At 44.4% G+C, this 13,779-nt stretch overlaps 1 protein-coding gene across 3 annotated transcripts in view; it reads left to right on the top strand.

Annotated features, from left to right (window-relative positions):
• Positions 1-38: 38 nt before the first annotated feature.
• The window catches only part of DAP3 (death associated protein 3), a 34,294-nt gene continuing 20,553 nt past the window's right edge, over positions 39-13,779 (top strand). Inside the window, exons 1-2 of one of the 3 annotated variants that reach the window (XM_034667481.1) lie at positions 41-279; positions 6,880-8,350. The gene's annotated coding sequence lies outside the window, so the exon portion shown is untranslated. Of the gene's footprint in view, positions 280-6,879; positions 8,351-13,779 lie in introns of all 3 variants that reach the window. The other 2 variants (XM_034667482.1, XM_002928281.4) reach the window with 2 other exon arrangements.

Here is a 13,779-nt window from a genome sequence, read left to right as displayed (position 1 = left end):
TTCCGCGCTCGGCCGCCGGGCCGCGGTGGGCGCGTCGAGGGCGGCCTGGCTCCCCTCCGCTGGCGGGCGGTTGGAGGCCGCGGCGGCTGCGCGCTGAGCAGCTTCCTGCCAAACGGCCCGAGCTCGCCTGTCTCCTGCGGGAAGCGCGGAGAGCGGCCGGTCCTTCGCATTGCGTGCTGCTCGCGGCCCTGGACTCCCCGCCACGCCACTTGCTGGGGAAGGAGCCGCCGCCGGGGCTGCGCCCTCGAGGGAAGGGAGCGGGATCCGAGCCCCCGCGAGGTAGGGAGCGAGGCCCTGGAGCCGGCGGTTGTCCTGGGGGCTTCCTTCCGGGCTCCGTGTGGCGGACTTGGACCCGCCGCGGAGCCCGCGCGCTGGGCGCCTCTCTTGCTTTGTGTTGTAAAGCCCAGTCTGGACGGTTTGGGTTTCACGCCACTGTCTCCCGCAGGATGCGTGTGAGCATTTCCACGCATTCCTCTTGGCTGCCGGCTACGTCCTCAACCTCACCGGGCAGCTTTGAGGCACAGGGTAAAGAAAGCACGTATTTCTGATTCACTGCGGGCTTGGTCTTCCATGTCTTGCGTGTCCTTCAGAAAGTTGCTCTTCGTTGTTTATCGAAAGGAAGCGAAAAAGTGGACATAGAAATTAACAGAGTCCACATCGGCCTTCAGTGTTGGTGAGATACTGCACGCCAAGTAGAGAGTGCTCCCGTTCACAGACCTGGCAGTGCAGGTCAGGTTTGTGGCTGCAGTTGGTAGTGTGTGTCCTGTTCTCCAAACGGTTCATAAAACAGTGCGAACCGAGGCCTGGCAGATTTTTGCGACTCCTGATGCTGCTTTCTCAATATTCGGCACCAACACCTTCTTTTTCTTAATGAGAGAATTCGGGAGAACTATGGACTGTCAGAACCCAACGTCTACCTAATCTAGTAGTTTTTAGTTTCATCCAAGGGGTAAAGCAGAATACATTCCCGGAGGGATCTCCTTGTTTCCTTCACTTCTGTGGAGTTGTAGGGATCCAGGGAACAGTTTGAAAATCGCTCTACGACAGTGACCTCAAAGCCCTGTTGAAGCTCTAAAATTGAAGTAGACATAGCACCCTTTACACATTTCGATGTATGAGTCAGGTTTTGTTTGCTTTGTATTTTTTAAGGTAAAGAGGAAGTCAGCTAATGACCTCACTATATATTTGCTTTTCCTAAGCATGTCTTAAGGCTCAGCTCTTTCATGGAGCCCATCTAAGTTTACTTTGATCTTTTTTTAATTGTGCCATGTATGCAAATGTGTTGCCCTACCAACATTTTTAATTTGATGGCAGGGACTAGGTCTAACGCTTCTTGTGTATTCTTTTATAGCCCTAGTGCAAAGTGAGTAGTGGAAATGTTAAAAAGAATGTTAGATACTTAAAATCTGAGAAGGGAAAGAGAATTAACATTTGTGGAATGCCATGTCGGGAGAACACGTGTTCCTGCTTTAATAACACTTTGAGGTAGATCATTCTAACCCCCATTTTACAGATGAGAAGCCTGAGGCTCAGAGAAGTCCATTAACTTTATCTTTAGATTTCACTTTGCAGACTGTGCCTGGGTGGCTTAGTCTGTTGGGCATCTGACTTCTGCTCCGGTCATGATCTCAGGGTGCTGGGATTGAGCGCTGTGCAGCAGGGAGTCTGTCCCTCTGCCCCTCCCCACACTTGTGCTTGCAGGGGCTTTCTCTCTCTCAAATAAATAAAATCTTAAAAAAAAAAAAATTCACTTTGCCTGTCTTAAAAACCCTTTTCACTATACCACATTGTCTTCATAGTAAAAATTTGTTAGTCCCAACATAAGTACATACTACGAAGAAAAGACACAGTGGATTCCACTGCACCTGTATATAAAGAAAGTTGCTCACTTATGGTCTCTGCCTTCATCTTGCTTTCATGAATTGTCAGTAAGTATAGACAAGATAGTGCCCTGTTCTTTTGTATAAGCCCCAGTGCCTACTAAACTGTATTAAGTACTTAGTAAAATGACCTTATTGAATGAATGAAACCTGAATTACTTGAACCAAGAAGGTATGGAAGGCAGAATGATGGTCCCCCAAAGATGCCCATGGCCCAGTCCCTGTAACCTGTGCATATGTTACATGGCAAGAGGGAATTAAGGACGCAGATGGAATTAAGTTTGCTAATCAGCTGACCTTAAAATAGGAAGATTATCCTGGATTATGTGGTAGGCCCACTGTAAGTATAAGAGTTGTGAAAAGATGGAAGAGGGAACAGAAGAGTCAACGTCTGAATGCTGCTATATGGCAAAGGCTTGACCAGTTGTTGCAGGCTTTGAAGATGAAAAGAGCAGCCTCTAAAAACCGCAAAAGTCAAAAAACCAGTTCTCTACTGGAGCATCTGGAAAGAATACGACTGTACGTATACACTTTGATTTTGGACTTCTAAACCACAGAACTCTGAGGAGACAAATGTGTGTTGTTTTATGCCACTAAGTTTGTGATAATTTGTCGCAGCAGCTGGAAACTAATGCAGAAAGGGGAGCCAAATCATGATTAGCTTCCAGAGTACCTGCCTTGGATTGTGGTCTTGTGCTTTAATTCAAGAGTTTGTTTTGTTTTTAAGATTTTGTTTATTGATTTATTTATTTGAGAGAGAGAGCGAGCACGGGCAGGAAGTGGGGGGAATAAGCAGAGGGAAAGGAAGAAGCAGGCTCCACGCTGAGCACGGAGCCAGATGCAAGGCTCCATCCCAGGACCCTGAGATAATGACCTGAGCTGAAATCAAGAGTCTGATGCTTAACTGACTGCGCCAACCGGGCAGGCACCTCTGTGCTTTAATCCAAACGGGGGTATGGTTCAACTGAAAGTTTGCCTCAAGCAAAGTGATCGGCACTCAACCAAGCTGCCTCGGTTTCCAGTATTTCCCTGCTGCTCTGCTTCTGGCATCAGTGCTCAAGCTGTAAATGGACAGCTGGTTCTGTGGTCCTGCTTTACGGACTTGCCTACTAGAATAGAAGCAATTAAACATTTATTTCATGGTGCTACCTTGCTGGGTTGTTGTCTAAATGCAGTATAGATAAGCAGGAAAACCTCTTCACTACAAACTTCAAAATCAGGTTTCAAATGTTAAAAGAAATTTTTGAAGATAAAAGTCAACTAGAATATCATGGTTGACTTTACATTTGACAAGGTATGGGTAAATGCTGTATAAGCATAATAGTCTAAATGATTTTCTTTAACAAGGGAAGAACTCTGAAATTTTGGAGGTGGGGTGTACCAAGATTTTAAGCTGCTTCAGGTGATGGATTGCTTATTAGCAAAGTATAAACGGATGCTCCAGACTGCACGGGTGCAGAGCTGGCTCTGGGAAGTTGGGTGGAACCGTAGTGGTAGTGACACATTGTAGATTTAGATACTACGGTCATCTCCATTTTAGAAATGAGGGAACAGCCACACAAAGTGTAAGTGGCCTGCTCAAGGTCACCCAGTTATTAAGTAAGAGAGCCAGGTTTCAAATTTCAGCACTTAGATTCTAGAGTCCATGTTTTTGACCATTCTGCCATGCTTGCCACTCTTTTTGTCTGTAAATTGGAGATAGCACTAACATCATAGGATTGTTGTAAAGGTAAAATGAGTTAATTCACATAAAACGCTTAGAGCAGTCCCTGACTTACAGAAAGTGTTTAGTAATATGTTAGCTATTGCTGTCGTTGGAGCCCTAGATTATTTTCCAATGTGCTTGAGTCACGGAAGAAAAGAAACGTCAACGCGGATGTTCCTTACTTCTGCCTTGATCAGCAGCCGTTTTATCTCTTTTATATGTTAGTGCTGTCATTGCTCTTAGCTTGGTAAAAGTTAGATTACCAGAGGGGGAAATGTCTGGAAAACATACTTGAGTGCCCTTGTTTTACAGGTAGGAAACTTGGGCCCAGAGAGAAGGAAAAAAAGACTTCTGCAAGCTTAAAACAATGTTTTTTTCCTGTAGAAAAAATTTTTTTTAAGATTTTATTTAATTCAAGAGATAGAGACAGCCAGCGAGAGAGGGAACACAAGCAGGGGGAGTGGGAGAGGAAGAAGCAGGCTCATAGCGGCTGAGCCTGATGTGGGCCTAGATCCCATAACGCCAGGATCACACCCTGAGCCGAAGGCAGACGCTTAACGACTGTGCCACCCAGGCGCCCCTCCTGTAGAAAATCTTATGTGAAAGGTACTCATCTAAGAATCCAAAGGGCTTATCAAACAGTCTTGAGGTAAATTTGGATGTGGTGTTGCGTTATGGACCCACTACTTTTTTTTTTTTTTAAGATTTTATTTATTGGACAGAGATAGAGACAGCCAGCGAGAGAGGGAACACAAGCAGAGGGAGAGGGAGAGGAAAAGCAGGCTCACAGCGGAGGAGCCTGATGTGGGGCTTGATCCCATAATGCCGGGATCACGCCCTGAGCTGAAGGCAGACGCCTAACCACTGTGCCACCCAGGCGCCCCTGGACCCACTACTTTTAATTATTTATCTTCAATCTCTAACAGATTGACGCAGCAGGGTTTTCTATCCACAGAAGTATAATTCATGCAGAAAATTATGTGTTAGCTTTAAAGGATTTCACTAAGGGTTTGTTGATTTAATTTTGTAAAATTTGCTCTTTGCCTGGGTAATAGCAACATGGTTCAGATTCAAAAAGTACAAAAGATACCACCCTCCCTTCTCCTGCTCCCATAGGAACCCATTCCTTCTCCCTTAAAGCAACCAATATTGTCAATTTTTGTATATCCTTCAAAATATGGACCTTTTTATAAACAAGTCGTATATATGTTTTCCCCCTTTTACACAAGTGATAGCTAACTGTACATTGTTCTGTGCTTTTTCTCTTCTACTTAAGACACATTGGAGATTTTTCCTCATTAGTATGCAGAGAGATCTTAGGGTTGTTTCGTTTTTAAACAGCTGCATGATGTCCCATTGTATGGTGACAGATATTCAGGTTCTTTCCATTTTAATATTAGAAACAGTGCTGCAATTGTTACATAGCCATCTCTGTTTTTATTATGTTACTGTAAAAATGGTTGCTTAGGTCTCAAGAACAACTTTTCAACGTGGACACCTTACTGAAGTTTGGACAATTTTTATTACATAAACAATATTATTAATATTGCTAATTATTGTTAATAACATTACAAATCAAAATTTTAAAAAACTACCTGCAACATGAGTACTGCCCCAGATCAGATTGTTTTTTTGTTTTTGTTTTTGTTTTTGTTTTTAAAGATTTTATTTTTATTTATTCGACAGAGATAGAGACAGCCAGTGAGAGAGGGAACACAGCAGGGGGAGTGGGAGAGGAAGAAGCAGGCTCATAGCAGAGGAGCCTGACGTGGAGCTCGATCCCATAACGCTGGGATCACGCCCTGAGCCGAAGGCAGACGCCTAACCGCTGTGCTACCCAGGCGCCCCCAGATTGTTTTTTGTTTATCCTTTTCTTGAAGTCTTCGCACATCTCCACTTCAGAACACTAATCCAAATGCACCATGGGGGTGAGTTCAACATAGGTGTACCCCGAGCGCTAAAGTTCTAGGGTGTTAAGGCTGGGCATGCATGTTTGTGTCACGTGCCTTCTGTGAAGCCTTCAGGAACCAGTCTCAGGCCCGTGTCTCGTAGACTGTCACAGGCTCAGTTTGCTGAGGAGGGTCCAGGGTGTCCCCCAGCCTCAGAAGCAGTCCTCATTCCTCCCCATTCCCTCCCGTGCTCTCTCCATTAGGAGAGTTAGACTGTTGCATCGTCACTCGCTCCCTTACCATTGGGAGGATGAGTGCATGTTGTTTCCAGCAAAAACACCTAGTGTGGTACAACGCGGAGCTTGCCGAGCTTTGCACTTGTTCAAGTTTGTCGTAATCAGTGTGTTTCAAAGAAACACCTTTACTTCGAGAGTCCAAATGTGGGGAAGTAGATATAATGAGGATTACAGAAAGCAGCATAACAAATTTTGGTTTTTTCTAATTGAAATTGTGAAAGCAGTGAGATTAGTCTCCATGAACCAAATTTTTCCTAGAGGACTCGGAATTTAGAACACCCTTTCTCAACCTCAGCAGCACTAACTATTGACGTAGGAGGCTGGGTGATTTGTTGTGGGAGACTTCTGTGCCTGACAGGCTGGTCAGCAAAATCTCTGGCCTCTACTCACTATACGCCAGCACCACTCCCCCAAGTTGTGGCATCTAAAAACGCATCCAGGCATTACTAAATGTCCCCCGGGGGGTAAAATTGCCCCAGTTGAGAACCACTAGGTTAGAAAAAGAATTGCTGGGGCCCCCTCGGTGGCTCAGTCAGGCGCCTGCCTTCAGCTCAGGTCATGATCGCAGGGTCCTGAGATCAGGCCCGGAGTCGGGTTCCCTGCTCAGCGGGGAGTCTGCTTCTCCCCCTCCTACCCACTTGTGTTCCCTCTCGCTATCTCTGTCTCTCTCAAACAAATAAAATTGTAAAAGAAAAAGAAATGCCAATCACCAGGAAATCAGTTTTGCTTCAGTAGAGAAAAAGTCATAGCAGACTAATATATCCTTTTTGTCTGAATTACTAGAATGGTAAATCAAAATAATGACATTACATATATCGCGTCTTCAGTAAAGTAAGGCATTTGACAGTCTCATTATGGCCTTTTGGGGAAATATGTCCTGAATGTTTAATTGTTTGAATAACCGTGCCCAAAGACTCCGTGTTAAGTAGATTGAAATTCCCTTTACCATTGACATCTGTGCAGGAGTTCTCGCTCTTCGCTGCACTTTGGAATCAGCTGGGGAACTTTAAAAAAAATGCCAGTGTCTTAAGTCTCCCTACGAGAGATTGTGATTTAATTGGTCTGAGATTTAATTTGTCTGAGATATACATCAAACATTTTAATTACAGGCGGACCTCGTTTTACCACGCTCGGCTGTGTGGTGCCTCGCAGCTGTTGGGTTTTTACAGATGGAAGGTTTGGGGCAACCCCGCGTGGGTGCCAGTGTTCCGACAGCATGTGCTCCCTTCGTATCTCTGTCAACAGTCCGGTGATCCTCACAGCATCTAAAACCTTTCCATTATTATATTTTTACGGTGATCTGTGCCGAGTGATGGCTGATGGTACGAGCGTCACCGTCTGGGGGCATCGCAGGCGGCACCCATGTCACACGGCAGACTTAACCAACGTGTGTGTGGCGACAGTGTTGACACTGGGCCAGTTAATCGCCCTACAACGGCCTCGAAGCGTTCAGGTGGAAGGAACAGTCGCACGTCCGAGGCTGGAAACCAGAAGCGAGCAGGGATGAGCTTAGCGAGGACGGCGGGTCCGGAGCTGACGGCCCGAAAGCCTCGGCCTCCGGCGCCCAGCGGTCTGCCGAGTGGTGAACGCAAAGGAAGAGCTGTTGGAGGAAATCAGCAGTGCTGTTCCGCGGACACGCGGGCAGTGAGGAAGCTCACCGGCCTGCTGCCGATGCGGAAAGCGGCTGAGCGGTCTGCACAGAACAGCAAAGCCGCCGCAACATCCCCTTCAGCCGAAGGCTAGTCCGGAGCAAGGCCCGACCTCTCTCGAGGCGGGGGCGGCCGCGCCAGGGGAGCACAGTCCGCCGCGGGCAGGGCTTGGTTTGTGGGGTGTCGGCCAAGAAGCCGTCTCCATAATACAGAAGCGACAGGTGAAGCAGCAGGTTGTGCGGAAGATCTAGCTCGGAGAATTCCTGAAGGCGGAATCTTCCATGTGGACGAAGCAGCCTTCTGCTGGGAGAGGGTGCACGCAGGGCTCCCGTGGCCGGAGAGAAGGCAGTGTCCGGCTCCCAAGCTTCAGAGGACAGGCTGCCTCTCTTGTTAGGGGCCAGTGCAGCTGGGGCTGGAAGCTGAAGCCGATGCTCGCTGACCGTTCGGAAAATCCCAGGGCCCTTCGGGATGACGCCGAGTCTTCTCTGCCGTGCTCTCGCAATGGCCGACAAAGCCTGGATGACGTGGCACGTCTGTTCGCAGCAGGGTTTACCCAGCGTCTGAAGTCCGCCTTTGAGACCTGCTCAGAAAACAGATCCCGCTCCCACACTGTTGCTCATTGACAGTGCACCTTTGCAGTTCTTCTGCTTGTCTAAAGTTTTGGTGGTTTGGTTTTTTTGTTGTTTTTTTTTTTTAGTAAAAACTAAAAATACTACAAAGGTTACCACTTGCAACTATTTATCTGTGTGGCTCAAGATTTCTAATATGGTGTTAACAAAATGAAAGCTGAATTCCATTTGATGCTGAAACTGATAAACTGCAACTCAGTTTCATAATGTAACTCGGGCAGAGTTAGTCTCAGGGTCATATTGGTTCCCAGTGTACAGTACAGTGATTCCAAACTTCCGTACGTTCTTCAGTGCTCCTCATGGTAAGTGGACTCTCAGTCCCCTTCTTCTGTTTCCCCACATTCCCCACCCACCTCCCCTCTGGTGACCAGCAGTATGTTCCCTAGAATTCAGAGTCTGTTTTATCATTTGTCTCTTTTTTTCTTTGTGCATTTGTTTTGTTTCTTAAATTCCACATATGAGTGAGATCATATGGTCTTTGTCTTTCTCTGACTTATTTCACTTAGCATCATGCTTTCTAGATCCATCCATGTCATTTCAAATGTCAAGCTTTCGTCTTTTTGATGGCTGAGTACTACTCCTCTGTGTGCACACGGGTACCACATTTTTATTCATCTATCAAGGGACACTTACACTAATTCCATGATATGGCTACTGTAGGTAATATTGCAATAAATAGACGGGTACATTATCTTTTTGAATAAGTGTTTTCATAGTCTTTGGGAAAATATCCAATAATGGAATTACTGGATCATATGGTAATTCTATTTTTAATTTTTTGAGGAGCCTCCATGCTGTTTTCCACAGTGGCTGCGCTAGTCTGCATTCCCATCAACAGTGCACGAGGCTTCCTTTCTGTCCATGTCCTCGCCGGCACTTCTGTTTCTTGTGTTCTTGGTTTTAGCCGTTCTGGCAGGTGTGAGGTGGTCGCACATTGTGGTTTTGTTTGCATCTCCCTGATGCCGAGTGGTGCTGAGCGTGTTTTCATGTGTTTGTTGGCCATCTGGAGGTCTTCTCTGGAGAAATGTCTGTTCATGTCTTCTGGCTGTTTTTAATTGATTGGTTTCTTGTTTTTGTTTGTTTGGTTGGGTTTTGGTGTTGAGTTGTAGAAGTTCTTTATATGTTTTAGATCCTGACCCTTTATAGGATATATTATGTGCAGATATCTTCCCCCATTTCATAGGTTGTCTTTTAGTTTTGTTGATTGTTTCCTTTGCTGTGCAGAAACTATTTATTTTGATGTAGTCCCAATAACTTTTTTTTCTTCTGTTTTTCTTGCCTCAGGAGGCAAATCTAGAAAAATGTTGCTCTGGGTGATGTCAGAGACCTTACTGCCTGTGCTCTCTTCTAGGATTTTTATGGTTTCAGTTCTCACATTTAGGTCTTTAATCCGATTTTGAGTTTATTTTTTGTGTATGGTGTGAGAAAATGTTCTGTAATTTCTGATTTAGAATTTTATCGAAACAACTTCTAGTTCTCATTGGTTAACTTTATAACTAAATGTTAAAAACCGTGTACTTAAAATTTTATTACGTAAAAGAAGATGTCTACAAACAAATAAGGTTCAGTATTTAAAATGGATTTTAATAATTACTTTGCTAAGATCAAAATCAACAAATAGCTGCACAGGTGCGCCTGGGTGGCTCAGTCATAAGTGTCTGTCTTCGGCTCAGGGCGTGATCCCAGGGTTTTGGGATCAAGCCCTGCATCGGGCCCCTCTTCTGGGAGCCTGCTTCTTCCTCTTCCACCCCCCTGCTTGTGTTTCTCCCTCTTGCTGGCTGTCTCTCTCTGTCAAATTAATAAATAAAAATATTTTTAAAAAAACAGCTGCACAGATAAACGATGGAGGCTGCCTAGGAAGAACATGGTGTAGTGATAAGGATGGAGCCTCTGAAGTCCAACAACCATGTTTGCATGCAGGAGTCTCCATTTTTTCAAAGTACAGTGGTTTCCATGTGTCAGAAAAATTGTGATTTTCTAGCTCCTTCCATAGAGAGGTCAAGTCGGCTTCTGCCCCCTGCTCCGAAACTATAACGGCTGCAATAGAATGTGACCGACTGCAGGTTCGGAGCCAGGTTTGAAGAGGTCTTCAGTGTTCTAGCTCTCTGGGACCTTTGCCACTGCTGTGACAAGTCAGGCCACACTGCCACAGAATGAGAGACAGTGTGGGGCAGAGTCAGTCACCCCAGCTAAGGCCGACCTTTCTTAGCCAGCTGACCCTAGATGCATGTGGAAGCCCCCCAGAGATAGCCAGACCTGATCCAGAACAAAGAACTAACCAGCCTGTTGCTGCGGGCTTGCGAGCAATAACAACAAGATGCTGCTTGAGGCCGCTGGGTTTCGGGTGGTCTGTTACACGGCAACAGCCGGTACAGTGCTTCAGATCAACGCTGTGCTGATAAAATGACACAAAGCATGTAATGTCTACAGCACATTGCCTGACATAGAGTAATCAGGACTAAACTAGTCGTGGTTTCTCCTATTGCTGGGGTTTTAGTATGGCTACATAGCAACATTTTTTAATAATGGCTTTATTAAGATTCACAAACCATAAAAATCAGTGTCTTTAAAGTATACAATTCAGTGGGTTTTTAGTACATTGACAGAGCTGTGTAATCACTATCACTACCTAATGTTAGAACATTCTGGTCACCCCAAAGAGAAACCCATCAGTGGTCACTCTCCATTCTTCCCTCTCCCAGCCCCCGGCAACCACTAATCTAATTTACTGTCTCAACAGATTTACCTGTGGTGGACAATTCCAGTAATTAGCATTATACTACAGGTGATCTTTTCTGATAGCCTTTTTCTTCATGTAAAGATTCGCCCACGTTGTAGCATTTATCAGAACTTCATCTGTTGTTAGTGCTGAAAGTGCCCCATCGTATGGCTGCGCCAACTTGGTTTATCCACTCATTGATGATGGACATTGGGATTGCTTCCACAGTTTGGCTATTAGGAATATTGCTGCTGTGAGTGTGAACAAGTTTTCGTGTGCACATATGTTTTCATTTCTTTGGATATATAACTGGGTGTGTAGTAGAATTGCTGGGTCATATGGAAACTTGTTTATGTTTAATCTTTTGAGGAACTACCAAACTTTTCCAAAGTAGCCGTACCATTTTATGGTCCCACCAGCAATTTATGATGATTCCAGTTTTTCTACATTCTCCCCAACACTCGTTATTGTCTGTTCTTTTGATTTTAGCTATCCTTGTGAGGATGAAGTATATCACGTTATGTTTTTGATTTGCATTTTCCTAATGACTTATGGCATTGAACATCTTTTCAAGGGGTTATTGCCCATTATGTATCTTATTTGGAGAAATGTCTGCTTAAATCCTTTGCCCATATTTGAGCCGGTTGTCTTTTTATTGCTGAGTTGTAAAGAGTTCTTTATGTATTATGGATACAAGTCCTTTATCAGATATGATATGCAAATATTTTCTCCCATTCTAGAGTTTGTCTTTTACTTTCTTCATGGTATCCTTTGAAGCAGAAATTCTTAATTTTGATAAAGTCCAAGTATCTATTTTTGTCACTTGATCTTTTGGTATCACTAGGAAACCATTGTCTGATACAAGTTCACAAAGATTTATGTTTTCCTTTAAGAGTTGTATTGTTTTAGCACTTCCATTTAGGTCTGTGATCTATTTGAGTTACTTTTTGTGTATGATGTGAGGTAGGGGTCCAATTTAATTTTAAGGAAAAGGAGGGTTTCAGAAGTGACTATTTGATTGCTGGCTCGTGCAGGAAACGAATAGTACTGTCATTCTCTGAAAGATGAAATACTTAGGGAGAACCAGGCTTTGGTTTTTAGTTTTGTCCTTATTGATTTTTTTCTTTCTATTTATTCATTTATTCATTTATTTATAGTTGACACAGTTACTTTAGTTTCAGGTGTACAACATAATGATTCAACAAATTTTGTTTTTAAGATTTATTTATTCATTTTAGGGGGGGAGAGAGAGAGAGCAAGCACAAGCAGGGGGAGAGGCAGCGAGAGAGGGAGAGAGAATTTTCAGCAGACTCCACGCTGAGCATGGAGCCTGACACTGGGCTCCATCCCACGACCCTGAGATGATGACCTGAGCTGAAATCATGAGTCGGACGCTTAACTGACTGAGCCACCCACAACAAGTTTATAGTTTATTCTGTGCTCACCACGAGTGTAGCTACCATTTGTCACCACACAGCACTAGTACCATCACTGACTACATCGCTCTAAGCTGTATGTTGTAGTCCCGTGACTCATTCACTCCAAAGCTGCACCCATTCTGCCCTCCCTTTACCCAACTCCCACTGCCCTGCACCCATTCTGCTCTCCCTTTACCCCCCTCCGGCAGTCATCAGTTTGTTCTCTATGGATTCATTTCTGCTCATTTGATTTGTTCTTAAGATTCCACCTATAAGTGAAATTATACAATATTTGTCTTTCTCTGTCATACTCACTTAGCATAATACACTCTAGGTCCATCCATATGGTTACAGATGACAAGATCTCATCCTTTTTATTAACTGAGTAACAGTCCATTATACACACACACACACACACCCCACATCTATCACTGGACATGTGGGTTGCTTCCTTCTCTTGGCTATTGTAAGTAATGCAGCAGTAAACATAGGGGAGCATGTATCTTTTTGAATTAGTGTTTTTGTATTCTTTGGGTAAACACCCACTTCAATTTAATTATTTTACGTGTGGATATCCAGTTGTCCCAGCACCATTTGTTGAAAACACTCTCCTTTCCCCCACTGAAATTGTCTTGGCAACTGATTATGATGTAAGGAATTCTTTCTGAACTCTCAGCTCTGCCCCACTGACTCAAGATGCAGGTCATATGCATGTCGTCTACAGACATATTGCTAATAGCAGACTGTTAATTACTGTAGCTTTGTAGTAAGTTTTGAAATCAGGAAACAGGAACCCTCAACTTTGTTCCTTTTTTTTCAAGGTTATTTATGCTTTTATGGGTCCATTACATTTCCATATGAATTTTGAGATCAGCTTGACAATTGCCATAAAAATTTGCTGGGATTTTGGGGCGCCTGGGTAGCGCGGTCGTTAGGCGTATGCCTTCGGCTCAGGGCGTGATCCCGGCGGTCCGGGATCGAGTCCCACATCAGGCTCCTCCGCTGGGAGCCTGCTTCTTCCTCTCCCACTCCCCTGCTTGTGTTCCCTCTCTCGCTGGCTGTCTCTCTGTCACATAAATAAATAAATAAAATCTTAAAAAAAAATTTGCTGGGATTTTGATAAATAACAGTATTTTTTTAAAAAAAAAGAACTGATGATTTTAATGAGCTGCATTCTCAATGAAACAATGATGTGATAGAATGTTTAAAAATAGTCACTCTTGGGACGCCTGGATGGCTCAGTTGGTTAAGCATCTGCCTTCGGCTCAGGTAGTGATCCCAGGGTCCTGGGATCGAGCCCTGCATCAGGCTCCCTGTTCAGCGGTGAGTCTGCTTCTCCTGCCTCTGCTGCTCCCCCTGCCTGTGCTCGCTCTCTCTCGCTCTCTCTGTCAAATAAATAAATAAAATCTTTAAAAAAAATAGTCACTCTTAAAATATAAAATCTAAAAATGATAGGTCATACCTAAAGACTATTGATAATTTATGTGGGAAAGGGACTTGTATTGTGTAATGATTGCTTTAAAAAACTGTAGGCGGGGCGCCTGGGTGGCACAGCGGTTAAGCGTCTGCCTTCGGCTCAGGGTGTGATCCCGGC

This window comes from Ailuropoda melanoleuca, chromosome 8 (assembly GCF_002007445.2).
Source record: "Ailuropoda melanoleuca isolate Jingjing chromosome 8, ASM200744v2, whole genome shotgun sequence".
NCBI lineage: Eukaryota > Metazoa > Chordata > Mammalia > Carnivora > Ursidae > Ailuropoda > Ailuropoda melanoleuca.
This window is presented reverse-complemented; position numbering and strand designations above follow the sequence as displayed.